This window comes from Tamandua tetradactyla, chromosome 11 (assembly GCF_023851605.1).
Source record: "Tamandua tetradactyla isolate mTamTet1 chromosome 11, mTamTet1.pri, whole genome shotgun sequence".
Classification (NCBI taxonomy): Eukaryota; Metazoa; Chordata; class Mammalia; order Pilosa; family Myrmecophagidae; genus Tamandua; species Tamandua tetradactyla.
The window spans coordinates 33,581,573-33,604,732 of NC_135337.1; the positions used below are offsets into that span (position 1 = coordinate 33,581,573).

Consider the following 23,160-nt stretch of genomic DNA (forward strand, 5'->3'; position numbering starts at 1 on the left):
TATAAAGCAGATTATATATTCTTCTTACAGACTGACCAGCTCAAAGATGTGATTGCCTTCATGATGGAGGGGATTTGACACTGCGAAGAAAATTCCAAGGTTATATAGCTCTACATGGACTGAAGTTTGATCAATTATCCAGCAGCGCTGAGTGTTGAGGAACACTTGATTATGCAGTGGCTATAAACATCTCACTTTTAAGATGTATTCATTTAATGCTCACAAATATTACTTTCCCCATTTTGTAGATGAGAAAACTGAGGCATAGAATGGTTATATCTAAGTCCACAGAGCAAATAAGAGTAACATTGGGTATTGAACCAGAGCAGTCTGACTTCAAAGTCTGTATTCTTAGTACTTATACATACTATTCTGCTCTCAGCTATTAGAAATGGAAGGGGAATGGCTAAGATGGTTGCTTAGTTAACAGTTGCTTTTAAACACAAAGTCAAGTGCTTGCTGCAGTTAATTCTTAGTTCCTATTGAGATGCTGGTCTTTGGGGGGTATGAATTGCCTTTGAGTGGTCACAGCTCTAGAGGGGAACTTTCCTGTTTCAGTGAGGCTCCTGGACCCCAGCATGGCAAGCTTGGGAAAGGAGACTTCACAGAGACATGAAATAGCTAAGCAAACCAGATGGTACAGGCAACCACAAATGAGTTTTATGATGGTGGACTCTGACTCTGAGTCCTGGAACCCTCTTTTGCTCTATTCTTGCTAAATTCTCCTCCTTCCCCAACCCCTGTTGATAGCATGACAGAGCTGGGAAAGGGTTGAGTGAGGGTGTTTGGTTTGCTCACTTTGTCTTTAAGCAAAATAGAAATGACAGTTCTATCCTTTGGTATTATTTGTGTCTCTTTCCCTCCCCCCCCCCCCATTAGTATGGATAATTAAGAGCAGAGGATAAACCCTTTTTTTGTTAAAATACTTTTTTTTTCCCACTGAAGCATAATATCCATAGACTTGCCCCACCTCAATGAGTGATTTAAACAAGCAGGTGGTAAAAAAAACCCACACCATGTATTAAATAAACAAACCTCTGAACTACTCACATTATTTAGAGTGAGGATTTTTTTTTTTTCCTGAACTAGACATTGATCATAATGGTCAAAATAATCCTTGGCACATTCTCTAAGCTTCCTCATTATCATTCAATATGTTCAACTGAATTGTTAAATTTAAAATAATATGGTGCACCTGGTTGAGATGATGGTGAGAGATTTGGCTTCCTGTCTCTTCGTTAAGGATGAATTCAGCCCAAGGGTGTACTACGAACTTGGCAAATAGCATTATAATAGTGAGAGAATATTGCCTATTGGGTAGCAGGAGTTGATGATTAAATTTAAGTGTGTCCTGTCCACATAAAACAAATAATGCTCTTTTTTTTTTTTTTTTTTAACTTTTACTGTGAACATTCATCACTGGTGCCGAAGATGCACAGTTGCTAATTATTGTGTTTTTAACTTGTAATATACTGTAAATTTTGTATAATACTACTGTGACCTTATACAGAATAGAAAAGATGACAGGAGGCCTATAATTATTATATGGGGGAAGAAATGCCTATAATTATCTACTATTTTTAGGAGCAGTGTGCATGGCCTCTTAATTTACATAAGCTTTAGACATTCACACATTTTCTGTCTTCGCTTGTGGATGATAAATTTTGCTCAAATGAAATCAGAAGACATACTGCTAGATGAGGAGTTAGCCAACTGGGAGCTTGATTACAATGAACAACGCAAGCCGTGGTGCTAGCCAAAAAAAAGAGAGCCTTTATTTGGATGGGATTTGTTTAAGGCAAGATTCAAAACATTAAAAAAAAAAACAAATCCACAATACCATATTACTACATCGGGGCCCGATAATGTGTGATTATTTTTTAGAGAATTAGTTAAATTATCTTGTGGAAAAGTATTAACCTAACAAAGAGAAAACCTCTAGGATATTTATCACATGGAGGGTGATTATGACAGCATGTTCTTATTAGAGATGAATATTTTGTGCTCATTAAGGTTACCCCCTTGAGTGCTCAAGGATGCAAAGTGTGTTGCAATGAAGTAATACAGTTCCATTGTCCTCTGAGCACTTGCTGTTGGCTGGGAGGTTTCATCCCAAATTAAAGGGCCTCTGTAAAGGACCCAACCCTGGCCAGACCTGCTTCACAGTCACTGGGGAAATGAAAGAGACTGGGATGTTTTCAAGCCAAACACTCCAAGGTTAGATTTGCCCATATAATAGGACAAACACTCCAGGGTTAGAATTGAGAGTGTTATCAAGAACCCCCTACTATGGAATAGCAGGTGAAAAGGGTGTGGATGGCCTTGGTCCCTGAGAAGTCTACAGGTAGGCTTCACTTGAAGGAAATTTAATATACAACAGATTAAACTCAAACTACAAACCAACACAAACTCAAACTCTTTTTGAGACAGGATTTTTTTTTATTTTAAAAATAATTAAAAGTGGGGGGCCATGGTGCCTCAGCAGGCAGAGTTCTCGCCTGCCATGCCGGAGACCCAGGTTCGATTCCTGGTGCCTGCCCATGTACAAAGAAAAAAAATTAAAAGTGATTTCCCCCGAAGTAGCAAGTTTTTCTGGAACACATAATGTGACTTTTTTGTTTGTTTCCTAACAGTGACGGCTGTAGGAAGCTGTGGTCAAGAGCACTGACTTGGCTGGTAAATCTAGATCAGTGGCAGGTGCCCATTGTTTATCCTCTCTGAGCCTCAGTTAACTCATCTGTAAAATGGGAATAATACTTGCCTCTCAGGGCTGTGTAAGAATTAATGAATGTTATATACACCTTCAAAAAGGGTTGATGTGTTTTTTAAGTGAAAGTGCCTTGATAAGTTAGAAATGCTATGTAAATTTATTATTAAAAGCAGTATTTTTCATGACTTGGATATTCTCAGTCTTTGAAGCTGCTTCTGCTTCAAAGTGCTTTAAAAATGATTTAAAAGATGAAAATGTTGGTTTGGTGTTCACCAACTGAGGATAGTTATCACTATTGGGAAGCCAGTTTTGCTTAACTTGCTTTCTCTGGCCCTGGCACTGGCTGAAGTGCTGGCGAGACCAAAGGCCCTGGATGAAAGATATCCTGGCAGTGGGAACATTAACACCCACTCCTGAGCCAGGAGGTAGGTGTTAATGTCTCTAGCTGGATTCCTAGCAGTAGAGATATTTAACACTTTCCTAGGATCCAGGAACCAAGCACTTTCTCTTTAAACCTAATTTAGCAGATGAAAAGGAGAGTGTTTCCAGCTGAAACTTGAAAAAGTATAGAATAGAAAACCCTGTGCCACAAGGACAGAATCCACTGAAAAAGCCAAATGGAAAAGGGGTCTTCTTTAATTGGGTGGTCTGGAGAGAGAGTCTGGTGGGACTTTCCCCACTAGATCCCACCCAGTATGGGCCAGTGGGGATGTTGAGAGAGGAGGGGCTCTTGGATAGGGTAAAGGTGTTCAGTTCTCAGGGTAGGTTTGAAATCCCTGTCTGGATGCAGTTTGAAATACAGTAATGCATTCACTGCGGCTGCCTGAGTGATTCTGTTCACAGGAGAGCAAAGAGTTCCTTCCTGGGGGGTGGGGGTGGGGTAGGCCCACGGGGAATGGGCACGAGGTATACATGTGGTTACCTGAGAGAACCAGTCCCTCTGAAGAAAGAACAAGCAGTAAAGAGCCTCAAGCAAGTAAGTTACATCTTGAAGCTGAACCCAACCAACCTAGGGTAAATTTGGACGATGCTGTGGGTGATTTAGTGACAAAGTTCACGGTAGAAGTCAGCCACCCCAAGGATGAGCAAAAACTCCTCTTATGTCAGGGTTCAGCTGACAGCAGTGGTGAATTTTGACTTAGTGTGAGCTTGAAATGTGCGTGTTTCCTTTCCGCAGCTGAGGCCCATTTACACAACAAGCAAAAAGACAAGGTAAACAACTTCTGTTTAGACTTTCCAAGGTCTGTTTCTCTTGATGACATCTCAAGAACTCTATGACACCACCTCACCCGGGAGTGAACTCGAGCACTGGGGATCCTTTCAACATCCAAAAAGGGTCACTTCTTTGAAATGTGACGACTCCCTAGAACGACTTTCTCATTTAAATTACATGGATATCAGAGGAGCCAGGCCAGGAGGTGAAACAGAGCAGACTCACATTCTTTGACTACAAAAACAAATGCCTATTTTTGATGAGCTTGCACCGGCTGCCTTTGCAGGCTTAGAATGATGTTTTCTCCCCGCCCCCCCCCATCTTTTTTTTTGCCTATGAGGAATGTTGTAAGTAGGCATAAACAAATGGCTTCATTATTTATCCTAGTCTTGTTGCGCTAAATCATCCTACATGGGAAATATGCTATTTTGTTTGGCTGACAATTGCTTAAACTAATGGGCTGTGAGAGTCTTTCTTGGGGTAGAATCTTGGGATTATTCTAGTGCAAATGAACACCCATTAGACTAAAAATTCTTGCAAAAAATCCTGGAGCCATGAGATTGAGTAAAACTTCCTCCATGGCTCTAACCTCTGACGCCTTGTAGCCAGATTCCATTGAGATTGTGAAGAACAGTCACTTCTCCGTGGGGATTGTGGCCAACTGTGTCACAGAGCCCAAGATGAATGTCTCTCTTGGAAAACAGACTAACAAGGGGTCTTTGCTCCATGTGTTCCTTAGAGTGATCGTGCCTAATATAGAAGTGCAGTAAACAATAGCAGGGTTTCCAAATGAAAACTGTGGTTTGGCTATTATAAATGCAAAGTTTTGTGCCTTGCTGAGCGAAGTCATTGAACATTCTGTCTCCTCATACCATTTATGAAACTCCCAGGAAGCAATCTAGATATTGAAGTGGAATGGACATCTGGCATCTCATCAGTCCCTAAACCTTAGCCTTGACACTTGGCCTTGCACCTTGAAACCTTGCTTTCTCAACATCCACTCTTGCCAAAGCTAGAACTTCTGCTCTAGCCAGAGAATACTTAGGAAGTTCCCCCAAATATTCTTTGTCCTTTTTTCACCATCTTCCCATCTGTAGTGTCTTCTGTCCTTTAAACCACTGAATCCTATTTGTTTTTCACAATTCAATGTCAATTCTCCCTCCCCTGGAAGAACTTCTAGTTCAGTCTCTCTAGAAGTGCTCTCTCCAATCTCTGAACTCCCCTGCATTTGTACCAATCATCTGCCTCTTAGCTTTGTCTACCCAGTGGAGTTAGGTAAAGCGTATAGGTTTTATAGGTTTGCATTAATCTCTAGTGTGCATATTCTTTTGGGACAAGAAACTTGCCTTATGATTCATGCCATCTCCCTCTGACTGACTTGTGTTTAATTCAGGAGTAAATCAAAGTCATCCAAATCTGCATTAAAATTTCATAGATAAGTGACCACAAGGCTTCCAAATCAGAAGATGTGTCTTGCTGTCCTTCAGTGTCACACTGCAGAATGGTGTCTGCAGCATTCAGAGCCACCTCCTTACCTTCAAGGTACTAGACCCCTGGGAATTATTATTCCTGCCTTGGTGGTAAAGATCTCAGGCACTTCAGAATTTGCTTAGGGGTGACCTTAGCCTAGAAACGCTTCTGTGGCTTATTTACAGGGGAGCATTTCTCTCTAAACTCAGCCTGAGGAGAGTGAAGTTGAGCACATTGCTAAACCAGCGATCTGAGAGCCTTTTCTGGAGTGACAAGCTCTCAGCTCTGGCCTCTCTTTCATTTCTCAGAGCCCTAATAAAGTGATTCTCAACTGATCATAATGGGGGGAGTGTCCAAATTTGGTGGTGGGTATGGGAGAGGGCATTGTAAAAGCTCCCCAGTTGATTCCATGGTCTCCTTACCCACCCAGCCCCAATCACACCCGCACTGATTGAGAACCACTGCTCTAGCCTTTAAACCTTTAAGATAAGGGAAAATCTCAATTAGGTATATTCTATCAGGGAAATCAAGTTTTTTGAAAACGTACCTTAATTATACAAATATTTCAGGTGGAAAGTGTTTTGTCCTTCCCCCAAATTATATGAACCATGAGTTCCATCTGATCATTTTGTAATAGTCCCTATCTTAGAGTGTTCAAATCCACCTTGATCTATAGAGAAGTCTGTGTGTCCACAAAAATACAGCATGTTTCTTGTCTCTCCTTGTGAGTCTGAATAATTATACAAGGTTTTGTATTTATATTGTGCACACAGGTAGATACATGCATAACATACTAATTGAATTATTCTAAAAACACAAATATTTTGCCGGGCTATAGTACATACTAAATATCTAAATCTACAAACTGCTGACAAACAGCACCTTTTCAAACAAAAGAGAGCAGTTTAATAACAGTGTTAGAAAGCTGGCAATATGTTTGTTAAATTCTTTAATTAGGGAAGGGCTTTCTCAGAGGCCTCTGAAGGCAAAAGGTGTAAATGGAGAAACTGTCCCAGCCTGCATGCTCCGTGGTGGCTGTGTTCCGAGCACAGATGGGCTGGTGAGGAAACTGTGAATGGACAAATGATAACAGACTACTCTGTAATTCCAACATCAGCTCATTAGCAATCTGTCAGATATTTTAATATGTATACTGGTGAAAATGCAGAAATCACACGATTGTTACACAATCATGTATGTGTCTAACTGAAAAGGCCATTGTAAATGGATTGGCATAATGGCCATTAATAAAATGATAATGTCGCAGGAAGCACAGGCATTTGGATACTTTGTGGTCTTGTTGGAAAATGATGATTTTGTGTGCTCTTAGATCATCACAGGAAACTAAGATAACAATGCTTTCATGATGGCAATCATTAATAAATAAAAAGCCAGGTGAAAAATGTGAAGGACCTGTAGCCTTACCAGCTTCCAAAGAATGAATGGTGACATTTCTCATTTCTTAAAAGACTCTGCATCAGCCCCTCTAAACTCCCTTGTATCAAGTGGTCTACAAAGGATTTTAAACTTATTAGTTAGTGGTTCAAATAATTGCCATTGAAAATGTATTTATTGAGGTTGGGTGTGCATAACTGGTTGAATGAATAATCAAGGTTTGATCTCCGAAGGGCTAAAGAGAATGAACGTTTATGGAGTACCTATTATTTGCCTAGTACTTTATATTTGTGATCTTATTTAATCTTCACCAAGACCCAATGAAATATTTCCCCCATTTTACAGGTATAAAAGTAACTGAGCTCCAGAGAGTTTACCTGACTTTATGAAGATACTACAGCTGATAAGTGAGAAGACTGTATTTGAACTCAGTGCTTTATGGTTCTAAAGTTAATCTTTTTACCATTGCATTATACTGCCTTAAAAGTTATCTGCCATGTACACTGGGGCATATCCATTTGGGAATCTTGTTACCTTACTGTGGACAGGCATGAGGGACCTAGAGTCTCAGGTGGGCTCAACTCAGATGAAGCCATCCCATTTTTATGGGCACAAATGGACTGGACTTATTTAAATTATATTCTTTAACATTTTCTTTTTGTGGAATATATCTCTACCTCAATATTTGGAAATGTCTGCATTTTGCACAAAGCTCAAATACAGGCCAAATAAATTAAAACTGTTAGACATCAGCATGGTAGTTATCCTTGGGGAGAAGAGTGATGCAGGAGGGCACTTCTGGGCTTGGAGCGTTATTCCATTTCTTGGTCTGGATGCTGGTTGTGAGTGTATCCATTTTGGGAAAATCTAGTGAGTTTGTAGACTTATGATTTGAGCATTTTCTTGTATGTATATTATACTTCAATGACATATACCCCCCCAAATGGAAGTAAACTCTGCTTTCCTTATATGATTGAATTTGGACACTTACTTGATCGATTTCCATATTATGTGGCCTTGGGCAAAGTTCTTCCTTATCTGAAGCTTATAGTTGGGATTCTTGGATTTCTCCCTCTCCTTCTGGAGTTTGGAGATTTTATAAGCAGAGACTATATCTCCCTTTACTGCATGGGTGAGTGTATATTTGCTCACTAAAGTATGCTTACATCCCAGTGATGAAGAAGCATCTGTACTTTCTTACTGTGATCTCTCAAATTCCTGGAACACTAGGGTGGAAACAGAATGACAGTCAAATGCAAATGTATACAAGTCGAGCTTGGAGATGAAACTGTCTCATTTGGCGACCCCTTGTCGGCAGTAATTTCCTTGTGTAAATGGCAGTGGCAGGCACACTCCCCCATTCAGGAACCAACTTCTCCAACCAAGGCATTGAGTCCACTCTCATGTTGCATATTCTCTCCATCCTTCCTCCACTGTTCTCATCACAAGGTTCCCATAGAAGAGCTTAGGGGTGGCTTGAGGAGGATTTATGCATCCCACAGACACCTAAAGGGCTGACCTGGTGGCTCTTGAATAAACAGAGTCACCCTCTTCATCTGTACTTCAAACATACGTCCTACCTTAGAGAATATGACCACAAATGAGGTAGAGTGCTGAAATGTTGGACTGTTTAGGTTTTGATATCTAGAACTTTAGCTTAAGGAAGTCATGAGAGAAATTCTCAAAGATGTATATAGTTTTTAGTGTGGTTTGAGGACTACCAGCATCACTATCACATAGAGTGTTTGTTAAAATGAAGCAACCTGAACCGTATGCCCTTCTTACTGAAGCAGAATCTCTAGGTCTGGGGCCCATCAATACACATTTTTAAAATATCCTGGATAATCATTAGTCATATTGATGTCTGAGAGTCATTGATCTATAGAAATGTTCTTGTGATGTTGTTTAAAAGAGGAACAAAACTACTGTTCATCAGAAAGGGATTAGTTCAAATAATGATGACACAATGTTATAATACACTGTTCTAAAGCTTTAAACATGTGATATAGGCCCATATTTACTGTTGCAGAAAAATATTCACAATATGTTACTAAATAACAAAAGGCAGATGATACACAGCACGATTATCTAATATTTTTGTTTCTAAATATGCATATGAATGACACCAAAATAGCAGCAGTGCTTCGCACTGGGTGATACCCTGATTTTCATTACTTTTCCTTATGTTGCTGATACTTTTCTGCAATACATATGCATTACTTTTATATTCCAATAATTTAATACAGCTATTCCCCAAAAAAAGAAACAGGAAAATATTTGACATTTGATTTCCTGAACAGGCATTTCAAATGTACCATTCCAGTGAAATTTTTGGATGGTTAATTCAGAAGATAGCAATGACTCTCTGAGTCTCATAAAAGGTGGAATATCTAGAAGACGTCTCCCTTCTAATTGGGAGACTAATTAGATGACTAATTGGTCCATCCGATTAGTCAATATTGCCACTGGTGTAGAACTTTTGAAACACAACCGTGGCTTTATGGCTGATGTTTTATATCACAAGGATTTTTATTCATTAGAACTTGTACCTTTTGGGGAAAATAGGAGTGGGGAAGAGCACTGAAAAGTGCATTCTCTGATATGGTGGAGTGAATTTGGTGCTTAAAAAATATTGCTGCCCAAGTCTTATGTATATTATGTGAAACTGACATCAATGGAAAAGAACAGAGAAGAAAGACAAAGGGTCATCAAATTATAGTTGTATCATGTTTTTCAACCTCTTGTACCTAGAAGTGTTTTTTTTCCTTCTTCTTAAGTTTATAATGAAAGAGATGGAAAATGAGATCCACTGAAAACACTGGAATTTTGCCTCTCAGACCACAATCATCAAAGTGCATTTTTCTTAATCCAATTCCGTTATAAATGTTGTCAGGATGTACCATAATTGGTTGTGGTAAATGACACTGGAACCACATTGCTACTCACTCTGGAGATTATATGAGCTCAGTGTGCTGCTAATCAAATGCATTTCTGCATTAAAACTATTATAGGCACAATGCCTCGATGGGATTCTTTCTTACTAATAGTTTTCCATGGTTTGTACTGAAAGGGTTCTGTCAGTCAAGTCTGAAAATCAGCTTCTCACCCTGACTTGGGTTAATAAAATGCAGCTGCCAGGATTTCAGCTCAGAGAACACATTCTCTGATTCCAACATTATCAAGCCTTGCTAAAAATGCCTCATTATAACTAATACTCACTGATAATACACCTTTTTTTTTTAATGCAAAGAATGCCTCCAGAAAGAATATTTGCCTTACACAAAGCCTACCTGAAGAGAGACCCCTTATCAAAGGCAGATGACTAGGAGGAAGTTGGGCAGGCTAAATGTATTTTTACAAGTACCCTGGAGACAGACTTGGTGCAGATTCTGACTTTCTTGGGTGGTTTGGAGTCAGGATGATGTACCAAAAATCAATACAGAAATACAGATTCACCCAGATTATATGGTTATGAAGTGGGCTGTGATAGCACTGTCACCAATTAATGTGAATATGAGAAATCCAAACAAAAAGACTTATTTTACTAAAGAAAACAAAATGTCACAAAGCAGAAAGCCTGGGACAACTGACATGCTAACGAGAAGAGATAAAATCCTATGGGATCACTAAATCACTGCCTGGTTGTGCAGTTTCCATATTACCATCTCTTCGTTTTTCTAATTTTTTAGCCATGCAAGACTTCTAGGCCACTGATTTCAATTCTCTTCCAATAGAAATATTTCTCTTCTGATTTCGTGGACAGGGGCACCCCTATGAAAACAAGCCATGCTGAAAGGACATTAGGGAGGTCAAAGTGCTGGAAAGTACTGTGATGGCTTTCAAACTAATTCCACTTTATAAAAAGTGTCTTGTTGACTGACACCAGAGAAAGTGAAGATGGAATAAATAAACCAGGCTGGGGGTAGGGAGATGGGAACCCACATCCAGTGAACTCAGCATGGTGGAATATTATTAAGGTGTACAATGAAACAGGAAACTGAAGGAGGAACTTTATTAATTATACTTCAGTGCTGTTTGTTTGAGTCTCCGGTCAGAAGCAACTGGGTGATTTCACAGGCAAGAGAAAGAAAACAGGTTTTCATAGGTTGTAGAGCTGTGATTAGGAAAGTTTTATCACTGGGGCACTCTGGTCATTGCTTTCTTAGCACAACCAAAATAGTTCACATGATAGTAGTAAAAAGGAGCACTTGACTTCCATTCCCTGGTCAAGTGGAAAAGAAAAAATGTATGCAAATTTGTCATTTGTTTTATAATGTTGGCCTGTATTTCTTCCATGTGCATTTAGATTATACGTTCTAGCACATATTCCTCTGTGTAGGTGAAGAGGGAAGCTTCCTGCGGTCTCATGAGATTATGACTGATGTTTATTGAGAATTTGTGTGCTAGACCCTGTATTGAGCCCTTTATGAACATTATCTCCACCTAATCCCCACAGAACTCTGCAAAACTGGTAATGTCCTTATTATTTCCAATTTACAGCTGGGGGAATTGAGTTAGAGGAAGGTAGAGAGTAACTTGTTGAAGGTCAAGTCATCCAGATGATAAGCAGGATGCAGATGACCTGGTCCATCTACAAAACGCTGTTCCTTCACTCCTGTGCTTTGTATCTACTGGGCTGATAATGCTTCCCTCTTGAGGTCCTCCCAGAATGACCTCTTGGTATCCTAGAATTGGTAGTTACTACAGATGGTGTTTCTAGGAGAGGGCGCTCTATCCCTATCCCTGGTACAAACCTTGGGATTCTCTTGAAAGGTCTATTCTGATTCCTGGACCAGACCCACTTTGTGCTCCTCCTTCACCCAAGCAGCCATAAGAAATCATTGCCACTGAAGAGGAGGCATCCTGCTAAGGGGAGAATACTAGTTTTAAGGGCAAAGAGATCTAGCTTTTGATCTTGGCTTTCATACTTGCTCACTGTGTGACCTAGGCCAGATAACCTAGGCCTCTCCAAACTTTAACTGCTCGGCACTGTATTTAACATGGAAAAAACAAAAAAAGTTATTAGGAGTGTATGGGTCCTGGATTGTGCTCTGGCTGTATGCTTCTGGAAAGGTGACTCCTCTAGGGAGTGGGAAAAAGAATTCAATGAGTGTGTTTAGGAGAAAGCTCTAGCAGAATTGGTGACAAGTGGGCAATAGGATGCCATCCACCTTTCCCAAACAGACATCACTAATTGATCATAACCATTTTGTGATGAGCCTGGATTTAGTATCAGAATTCTTCTCAAGTGTTCTGAGAAGTTCGCTGGAAATGGCACTCAAGGTAAAATCTATTTGCCATCTCAAACATATTTATATAAAAAGAAACTACATATGGAGAGAAGTAAAATGAGAAGGTAAAGGATCTGAAGAAGAAAGAAAAAAGTGCAACTGGGAAACCCAAACATTGCTTCTTCTCATTTTGTTTTTTATAATTTAAAAAATAATCCTTTTCACATGAACAAAAAGTAGGTTTCATGGGAGGAGTGGCAGCCTCAGCTGGAAATTAACATTTGTGACTACTTAACATACATTATCACCAAAAGCCTTAAAACAGCTCAGTGAGGTAGGATTAGTAGTCTCATGAGACAGCTGAGAAAACTGAGACAGAAAAGTTGAGCAATTTGTCCAGTATCACACAGCTATCGAGTGGGATTTAGAACCTGAACATATAGTGCAAATGATGTTCTCTTTCCACAGTGCCATTCTAGGACCATGTGTTTTAGTTTCCTGGGTTGCTCAAGCAAATACCATGCAATGGGTCAGCTTCAACAACGGGAATTTATTAGCTCATGATTTTGAAACTGAGAAAATTCCAAATGAAGATGTCATCAAGGTGATACTGTCTTCCTGAAGACTGGCATTCTATGGCTGGCTGCCTGTGATCCTTGGTTCTGGGCTCCTCTGCATTATAGCAATGCACATGGCGGCCTCTGCTGGCTTCCTCCTTCTCTTCTGGGTTCCACTGATCTTCAGCTTCTTGTTTCCCATGGCTTTTCTCTCCCTCTGTCTGAATTTCATTATGCTTATAAAAGACTCTAGTAATAGGATTAAAACCCATCCTGATTGAGCTGGGCAATAACTGAGAAAACTCATCCAAAGGTCCTACTTATAATGGGTTCACACCCACAAGAACAGATTATGTTTAAGAGCGTGTTTTTTCCTGGGCTACGAACAGCTCCAAACCACCATTCCATGCAACACTGAGTTTTCATCCTGTTGCAGCTAACTCAGAGCCACCTCTTTTCTTGTCTTTTCCTAGCTCCCAGTAGCTGGGCTTACTGATCTCTCCACCTGCCATGGTTCATAGAGCAATAGGGACTTGAGGCAGGGGGTTCCTGCAAAGTAGATAAATTGATACTGGAAACAATTATTACAGAAAATTGAGACTGGAAAAAAAGACAATGTAAAACTGGGCAAGTCCACCATATGGCAGTAAAAACTAAAACATTTGGACAGGAACCTTATCTTAAAAATGAAACTAAAAGTTATAAAAATAAGTGTTCCAGGGATTTATGCTATGCAACAAATTACCCCAGAACTAAGAAGCATAAAACAATCAAGTATTATGCTCACAGATTTTATCGGTCAAGAATCAGATGAGTCACAGCAGAGACAGTATTTTCTGCTCTCCTGTTTCTGGAACCTCAGCTGGAATGCTTTGGGGCTGTGGGCTAGAGTTGCCCAGTGAACCGCTTGGAAAATTTGAAGAGTTTGACATCTCAAGGGTTATTTATTCATATGACCAGTGACTAGTGTTATTTGTTGACTGGAGACCTCAGTTCTTCTCTACACTGGCCTGTCCTTATAGTCTCTGTGTAGGCTAATTTGTGCTTCCTTAAAGCATAGTTGCTGGGTTCCAAGGACATTTTACCAAAACAGAGGGCAAGATCCAGGCAGCAGTTATTTCATTTTCTATGATCCCATCTTGGAAACCTTATGTCATTTTCATGGCATTCTTTTGGCTAAAAATGAATCACTGAGGCCAGCCCATAGTCATGGGGTGGGAAAATAGACCCTGCATCCATCAAGGTAGGAATATCAAGATCACTTAGAAGATTATGTAGGATGGGAGACATATTGGTCTGGCCATATTTGAAAAATACAATCTGCCACAATAAAGATTATTATATTTTTAAAGTTTAGGTTATAATTTTAACTATGCACCAATCTTAATAAGAAGAGTGAAAGTATCACATTTTCACATCTGTCACTTTGCATTTAACTTTTGCTATGTCCATTTTCCCAAGAGCTACACTTAATCTTCTGTGTTATCTTCTAAAACACCTATGATGTCATCATCCTTATCAGGTTTTTCTTGTTCAGTTGCCAACTATTCTCTTTCAGAGCCACTTGTATGAATAGATTTCAGGTGATTCCCCACCATCACTTTCATTGACTTCATGAAGTCCTTTCTTATCTATTCAACTTTGTTAACAATGGGAGCTCTGATAATGAATATCTCAGTAAAGAGTTTGCCTCCATTTCCACCTGTATCCATTCTGCCTCTTCCTTCCCTGAATTCATACCTCATTACTACGTACTGGTCTTCTGTGTTATTCTCTAAAAATTATAATTCTGTCTTAAACTTTACACCTGAAGCACAAGCAGTGAAAGAAAAATTGACAAATGGGAACTCCTTGAGATCAAGAGCTTCTGTGCCTCAGAGTGCTTTGTTGAGAAGGTAAGGAGGTAGCCAACTCAAAAGGGGAAGGTATTTGGAAACCATATATTGGATAAAGGCTTGATATCCTCTGTACATAAAGAAATTATACAACTCAACAACAAAAGAGCAAACAATTCAGTTATAAAATGGACTGAGGATTTTGGTTTTTTTTTGCATGGGCATGCACCAGGAAATGAACTCGGGTCTCTGACATGGCAGGCGAGAACTCTGCTTGCTGAGCCATCCTAGCCCGCCTGGCAGAGGATATATAAACAGACACTTTTCTGAGGAGCAAATACAGATGGCTTAAAAGCACATGAAGAAATGCTCATTTTCATTAGCTTTAAGGGAAATGCAAATTAAGACAACAATGATGTATCACCTCACATCTATAAGAAGGACTGCTATTAAACAAATAGACAACTACAAATATTGGAGAGGATGTGGAGAAAAAGGAACACTTATTCACTTTTGGTGGGAATGTACAATGGTGTAGCCACTGTGGAAGACAGTTTGGTGATTCCTCAGAAAGCTAAATATTGAGTTGTTCTATGACCCAGCAATACCAATTCTTGGTATATACCCAGAAAAGCTAAGTGCAGCAACACAAACAGATGTTTTCACACCAGTGTTCACAGCAGCACTAGTCACAATTGCCAAAATATGGAAACAATCTAAGTGCCCATCAACAGATGAGTGGATAAACAAAATGTGATATATAAGTATGATGGACTATTATGCAGCAATAAGATGAATGTTGTCCCAAAACATATGACAACATGGATGAACCTTGAGGACATAATGCTGCATGAAATAAGTCAGACACAAAAGGACATATACTTTATGATTTTGTTGTTATAACTCTGGTAAAGGTAATCTTAGAGGTTACACTGTAGAATATAGCAGACCTAGAGGTACACAAAAGCTACCTTTTTTGAAAGGCTACCCAAACAGGTTGAATCTAAATGCAAGGGAATGGATAGAAGTGATGATAACTAATTAGTGGGTTTATAATAGCATTGCTATATTGAATGTGAATATGAGTGAAGGGGGATGTATAGTGCCATGTATCCCATTGATTAAATTTATGATTATAAATAAGGTCTCTCATGGACTATTTCAATGGTTTGATAGTGGACAAAGAATCAATAGTAGAAGGATACAGGGGGAACCTTTAAAATGCATGCTATGGTCAATAGTTAATAGGAAGGCATCAACAATACCGCAGCACTACCAGGGGCAACTAAATGGGGGGTGGGGTGGGACAAATGATAAGGGGTAGTTCTGATTTGATAGTTGCTGATGTTGTATTTGCCAATGATTCATCAATATGAACCACTGAAAATTGTCTAAAATTGAGAGTGCTGCTGATTATACAACCAAATGAATATATTGTAAGACATGGTTTGTTATCTTATATTATTCATGATGCTCAATAGATGGAGGGAGCCGAAGGATACAATAACTGAGAAGCATTATGGTGTACTGTGATATATGTGTATGATTGAATGGTGCACCTACAAAGAGGAGGGACATCGAGGGGCACACAATGAACTGAATAAACCTTGGAGACAATGTGTTGTGCAAAATAAGCCAGAAACAAAAGAGCAAATATGCTAAGGTGTCTCTTAGAAAGTATTTATAAGAAAATGGAAGCCTAGATTGTGGGCCCTTATGGCAGCCACATTTCGTCTAAGTTGTAGATGTATTTCTAGATTCTGAGACACTGAGCTAGATGTGTATCACCTGGTATTTCCCTGAAACTTTGAGTAGCTCTGTGACACCTGAGTCCCTGAAATGGAGAGCTGTAGACCTGAACGTTAGCATGGCAATGTTATAATAACAGTCAAAGTAATCGAAAGAGACATCAGGCCTCAACTGAGTTTAAAACCAAGCCAATCTGGCTGGGTCTAAGGCAAATTAGAATGCAGGTTAAAAGATGATAGTGTATGTACTCTAGATCAAAGGCAGAGATTTATTATGTCTGGAACCTAAATTTCCCATATCACATAATCTAAATCAACCTCTCTAGATAGCTCAGTTAAACAACTAAAACTACTGGAGTCCAGAATGGGAATGAGGCCTTATAATTCTCTACAGCTTAATTTAATACCAGGATACATCTCAGACTACGGTGAGCTGATAATTAAAAATTTAGAGCGACAGAGACAGAAGCAGAGGCAGAGACAGAGAATTATTAAACTCTCCAATCTGGGAAACCCTGGGTACTATCTCAACCATTAGGGATTCCTAAGAAAATAGGCAAAACCCTGGATTTGAGGCTTGCCCTTATGAAGCTTATTTCTGTAAGGGAGAAGCTAAAATTATCTGTAACGAGGCCTAAGAGTTGTTTCCAGGAAGTCTCTTTGTTGCTCAGATGTGGCCTCTCTTTTGGCTCAACTCTGCAAAGAGAATCGTTGCCCTCCCCACTACGTGGTACAAGCCGTTCATGGGTGAAAGTCTTCATGACACCATGGGGCATGGCTCCCGGAGGTGAGTGTGGCCCTAGCACCATGGGATTGACAACGCCTTCCTGACTGAAAGGAAGAAAAAAAAGTGTAATAAAATAAGGCATCAGTGGCCAAGAGAGAGCAAATGGAGTCAACAGGCTATTCTGGAGGCTACTCTTAGGCAAGCTTTGCTTAGATAGTGCTAATTGCCATGGTTTGCTAAACCTCAATCAACATCACTCCTGTTGACTCTTAAGAATACCTAGGGCTCAAACTGAGACTCTATAAAGGTTTCATGTGCTAGATTTGCCTTCCATGAAACATATCATTCCCAGAGGGTTCCTAAGTTAGATAAAACCTGAAATTTAGAGGGACCAGTCTCTCCAGGATTATCAATTAATCACATCCCCCTATTCTTTAGTGTGGACACCCCTTCTCAACATGAAAAATTCAGCACAGGCATTGCCCAAAGATCCTATAGATTGGGAGAAGGGTTAAAGGAGAAGGAGGAAAAATATATATAATTCTGCCTCTTACCTCCTTCTATGCTCTGTGTCTTAGTTAGGGTAACTGGGCTTCAATTTTAGAATAGGAGCTACTTTCCTGTTTCTGGCACCTGTCTAGATCCTAAGAGTCATGTGATGGCTAATTTCATATGTCCATTTTGCTATCTTATGCTGTCTAGTTGTTTGGTCAAGAAAGCACTGTCCTGATTGTTGCTGTGCAGATATTTCATAGATTTAAATTATCAGTTGATTGCATCTATGGGTCATTACACCTACAATCAATATAGGAGATTGCCTTCAACAGTGAGAGGAATTTCCTCATCCAATCGATTGGTGGCCTTTAAGGGAGAACTGAGGATTTCAGCAGCCAGAAGAATTTCTGTCTCTATTTCTACCATCCAGCTTCTCCTGGGAAATACATCATCATCCTCTTTAGAGTTCTTAACTTGCAGCCTGCTATACAGAATTTGGATTTACCAACCCCACAGTTGCATGAGTCAAAAACCTATAATAAATCTCTCTCTCTCTCTCTCTCTCTCTCTCTCTCTCTCTCTCTCTCTATATATATATATATATATATATATATATATATATATATATACACACACATATTTATATGCACACACACATATATATTTATATACACACACACATATTTATATGCACACACACATATATATTTATATACACACACACATATATATATTTACACATATATTTTTACACACACACACACACATATATATATCCTATCCTATCAGTTCTGTTTTTCTTTTAATGAATCTAAAGGAATTAAGTCATGTAAAGTGCTAAAAATAAAAACAGGACTTTAAACACAAAAATTCTCAATACGCATTAGCTATTACTACTATTACTACTACAACAACAACAACTACTACTACTACTACTAAGTGCCAGCACTGGGCTAGAAGCTATGATACATTAGTGAACAATACAGAATAGTAAAACAAGCAAATACAAGAAAGAAGGATGGGATTACAGTAGGGAAAATACAGGTGCATAGTGGGAGGAAACTTCAGTGTGCCCCAGAATCACCTATAGGGCTTGTTAAATCATAGCTTACTGGATCCTACTGCATTAGTTTCCTACTACTGCTCTAACAAAGTATCACAAACATAGTGGCTTAAAACAACACGAATTTATCTTATATCTCTGGGGGTCAGGAGTCTGAAATGGGTCTCACTGAGCTAAATGGGCTAAATAAGCTAAAAAAATCAAGGTGTCAGCAGGGCTGGATTCCTTTCTGGATGATCTGTGGGTAATCCATTTTTTCGCCTGTTCTAACTTCTAGAGAGTACTTGCATTCCTGACTCATGGCCTTCATCCATCTTCAAAGTCAGCAATAGCTGCTTGGCTCTTTCTCTCAATATCATGTCTCTGGTTCTGACTCTGCCACCTCCTCTTCTCCATTTAAGAACTCTTGTGATTACATTGGACCTACCTGTATAATTCAGGATCATCTTATTTTAAGGTCAGCTGATTAGCAAATTTAATTCCATCTACAGTCTTATTTCCCTCTTGCCATGTAACATGACATATTTACAGGTTTCAAGGATTAGGACATGGACATCTTTGGCCATCCATATTCTTATTACCACAACTAGCCTCAGTAGGTATATGGGAGAGCCCAATCATTTGCATTTCCAGTAAGTTCTCAGATGATGAAGACACTTGGAGATCCACTGGTATAGAGAATATGGTCATTCACATCTTTATCCTTTCAACAGACTTTTTGGATTGCTGTGTGCCCAACATTATGCCACATGCCAGGGATGATGCCTTCCAATAAAAATCCCATAATCTATCAAAGGGGGCAAATAATTTAAACTCAGCGTGTTATATACTCTAATAGAGCTATGTACAAAGTCCTAAGCATTCCCAGGGAAGACAACAGCTAACAAGAGCAGGGTGGGCTTCATAGAGGAGGTGATATTCAAACTGGGTATTAAAGAATGAGGAGGCATTTTCAAGGCAGTTAAGGAGGGGAAGAGCATTCCAGGTATTGGGAATAGCATATTAGAATAGCATAGTATGTTTAGGGAATGGGAAGTAGTTCTATTTAGTTGGAGTGGATTGTGCATCATAGTGAGACAAGAGTTGGGAGTTGAGACTAGAATAATATCATATGCAATACTATGGAATATAGTGGACATGTTTGAGTTTTCTGTCCAGCCCATGCATCTTCTCCAAGAACTTTCCTCTCCACCGGCTCCCACTGAAGATGTGATCCAAGGCTGTCATGTTTTGTCTACTTGACCTTAAGCTTTCATGGTTTCAGATGATTGAACCCATTAGATAAGCCAATCAGATTTTCTTTCTCAATAATTTGTTCTAAGAGATACAGAGATACTAATGAGAGGATGCGGTCATTGTTTCAGACCCAGCTGAAGTCAGCCGAGCCTGGCCCAGATCAATAGAATCACGCAGATAACTCATCCACTTGTGAGTAATAAAAGCACTTATTGTTTTAAGCTGCTGTTTTGGGGGTGATTTGTTAAACATTAATAGCTAACTGCTTCAAGAGATTATTGGAAGGCTTTCATTATTTTGTTTTAGCATGTATATCAGCATATCATGGGGAAAAGAGAAATTTAAGATTCATGGGAGAAGGAGATTTTACCAAAAGCTCAGGTGGAAGAGTAGCCTGGAAAACAGCCTTCCTTTGATTTTTTTTTTTACATGGGCAGCCACCAGGAATCAAACCCGGGTCCTCTGGCATGGCAGGCAAGCATTCTTGCCTGCTGAGCCACCGTGGCCCGCCCAGCTTTCCTTTGCTTTTGAGAGATGAGGAGGTAGGAATGGGAGTAACAGATCAATAGTATGACCTGGACTGAAATTCAGTGCATCACTGTAGCTTCAGCCCAAACTGAACTAAACGGTAGCTTGTTCAGGGGTGCCTCTGGACATGCTCATATTTAACATCCAACCAAACTTAATGCCCCAAACTCACACAGCCCACATTTGTCAAAGCTGAAAGAGGCATCTGAGGTAGAATTCCTTTTGTCTTTGCTGATATGTCAAATGCTCTGATGACAGCAAAGGAATAATATTCAGTTTATGCATAATGAGGTCTGAAATTTCTATCTCCACACATTGATCATGAATCTTACTTCACTAGATAAAATGACAGCAAAGTCTCAAGTATTTAAACAAAATTTTGAAAAAATCAACTTAACCACTCATATCTACAATTTTCTCCCTGCTGTCTTTTTAAGATTCATTTTGTCTATATGTGATCATTTTCAGTTTTGTCATCATTGCTAGATTCCTCAACAACAAAATAATTACTTAACCCTAAACATATATTCTTGCATCCCGAAAAATATGATTTATTGGAAAGGCAACTAGACTGGGGACAGAAAAATTGAGTTCTAGTCTTTGAGTCTGCCATTGACTAGCAAAATTATCTAGGCTAAGTCACCCAATCTGAGTTTTCTTATCTAAAAATTTATCCCTCCAACAAATATTTACTGCATATCAGGCATTTTTCTAGGTGCTTAGGATACATTAGTGAATTAAACAAAGATCCCTGCCCTCAGGGAGCTTACATTCTAGAGGAGTGAGACAATGAAAAAAATGTAATAAACAGGATAATTATATCATCTGATAGAAGGTGTAAAGTGTTACAAAAAAATTAAAGATGAAGTGGAGGCAGAGAACATTGAAGCTGGCTCAACAATAGACTTCACTGAGAAGGTGATTGGAGGGGGAGGAGAGAGTTACTATTCAGGTATCTTCAGGAAGAAGGTTCCAGGCGAAGTTCCTAACAGCATGCCTGACATATTCTGAGAACAGCAAGGAGGCCAGTATGGTCAGAGTAGCGTGAGCAAGGGGGACAGTGGCAGCAAATGAGGTCAGGAGGTAGCAGGGGTCAGAGCCTTTAGGTCTTTCTAGGCAATTAGGAGGCTTTTCATTTTTTTATTCTGAGTGACATACGGAGTCATTGGAAGATTTTAGCAGTGTAGAAACATCTGATTTATGTATTAAAAGGATCACTCTCATGGCTCTTTCAAGAATAAACTGTTGGGTGACAAAAAAGGAAATAGGGAGACAGTTACTAGGCTGGTTTAACAGGGATGATGGTGGCTTGGATTAGGGTGTTAGCTGTCAGGAGTGATGAGAAGTGGTCAGGTTCAGTGTGTTTCTGATGGTGGAGCCGATAGGATGAGGGCTGGCCTGAGCAATTGCTCAGGTCCCCAACCTTAAATTCCCTTATACTTGGTTAACCTTTCAACAGGAAAATCTATTGCTTGTGAATTATTCAAAGTGTTAGAAAAGCTGCTGTGAGACCAGAAGAACCAAAGTCTATTCTCTGGGCATTCTTCCTCTCTGGACGAAGAATGTTCCAGGCAGAGATCTTAAGAGTGTCCCTTCAGGCTTTCCTTTCCTCTACACTCCACTTGTGCTAGCTGACCTTAGAGGAGGTTTATAATGGGTACGAACTTTAGGCCAGTCTTTCATACATTTTCTTTGAACAACCAACAAATGGCCAACTGTTCCCTCTTGAGATAGCTCCATGGGACTAGGGGCTACAGCTTGTTGCCTTTTCATTTTTACTTCAGGGACCTCTTGTGATATTTCTGTGCCCATCCAAAAGGCTAGGTCTCTATTGTGCCAAACATCATAGCCATTTTCTATGCACCTTTCTACTCTGTACAGGGAACTCGAGCATGCAAATGTATGAAAAGACATAGCTCTTGAGAAGGGAACTGCCATTTCTGAGAACCTCATGTGCCAGGTACTTTACATTTTTTATTTCATTCAATCCTCACAACACTCCCAGCTCTCATTTTCCCCATTTTACAGATAAGGAAAAGAAGTTTCAGAGAGTTTAGAAAACTTGCTTACAGTGATTTAGCTTCTAAGTTTCAAAGCCAGGATTTGATTCCCAGGTACACATCCTTACCACCGTACCACACTGGGGAAGTAGGTGTACATTCATAAAACAATTAGAGAATCATTTTAGGGCAATAGCATGCTGGCTAAGAGCTTAGGCTCTGTAGTCAAACAGACTGGGATCTGATTTCAGCTCTGACACATCATAGCTGTGTGATTCCAGGTAAGTTACTTCACTTTTCTGAGCCTCAACTTCCTCATCTGTAAAATTTGGATGATATCAGCCAGGAAGGCTTATTATAAGGAGGCAAAAGAAACTGGTTATGGAGAGCTACTGAGATGGAAGTTGAGGAACTGGCACAAAAGGAGCATTTACTTTTTATTTTGATTAATTTTATACCTTATGCACATTTAAATGTTATGTCATCGATGTTAATTATTCAAATAAACAATAAGATAATTTTAGAGAAATGCTATTAATATTACAAAGAGTTTGGATTACTTATTCCAAATAAGTGGGGCAGAGTGATTTGGGAAAGTTTCTTCGTGGAGGTGAAGAGAATAGGGCCTCGAAGAAGGTATAGAATTTTGATTACAGAATAAAAAACTGGGAGGCATTTTACATGAAAGATTCTTGCAGACATTAAAGACAAGAGTGAGTGGAAGCCAGTGAATGCAGTCCATTTGGTGCTGCGTTGGTGTTAGCGAGATGGCTAATTCAGGTGACAGATTGGAGTAGGGTGCTTTTCAGTTGCCTATAGTGGAAGAAAAGAGGGTGCACGTGAGAAGTTGGCAAAAACACTCCACTTCAAACACAAAAATTGAGAAAGAGCAGTTCTGGAGGAAGACTGGTGGCTGAGGCCAATTCCCTGAACCCTGCTGCCAGCATTATTC

At 39.5% G+C, this 23,160-nt stretch overlaps 1 long non-coding RNA gene across 5 annotated transcripts in view; it reads left to right on the forward strand.

The window, feature by feature from the left end:
• LOC143650045 (uncharacterized) overlaps positions 1-23,160 on the forward strand; it is a 72,937-nt gene that overhangs the window by 33,039 nt on the left and 16,738 nt on the right. For all 5 annotated transcript variants that reach the window (XR_013159326.1, XR_013159324.1, XR_013159325.1 and 2 more), the window contains one exon: positions 19,809-19,872. This is a non-coding gene — a long non-coding RNA (uncharacterized LOC143650045). The remainder of the gene's footprint in view (positions 1-19,808; positions 19,873-23,160) is intronic.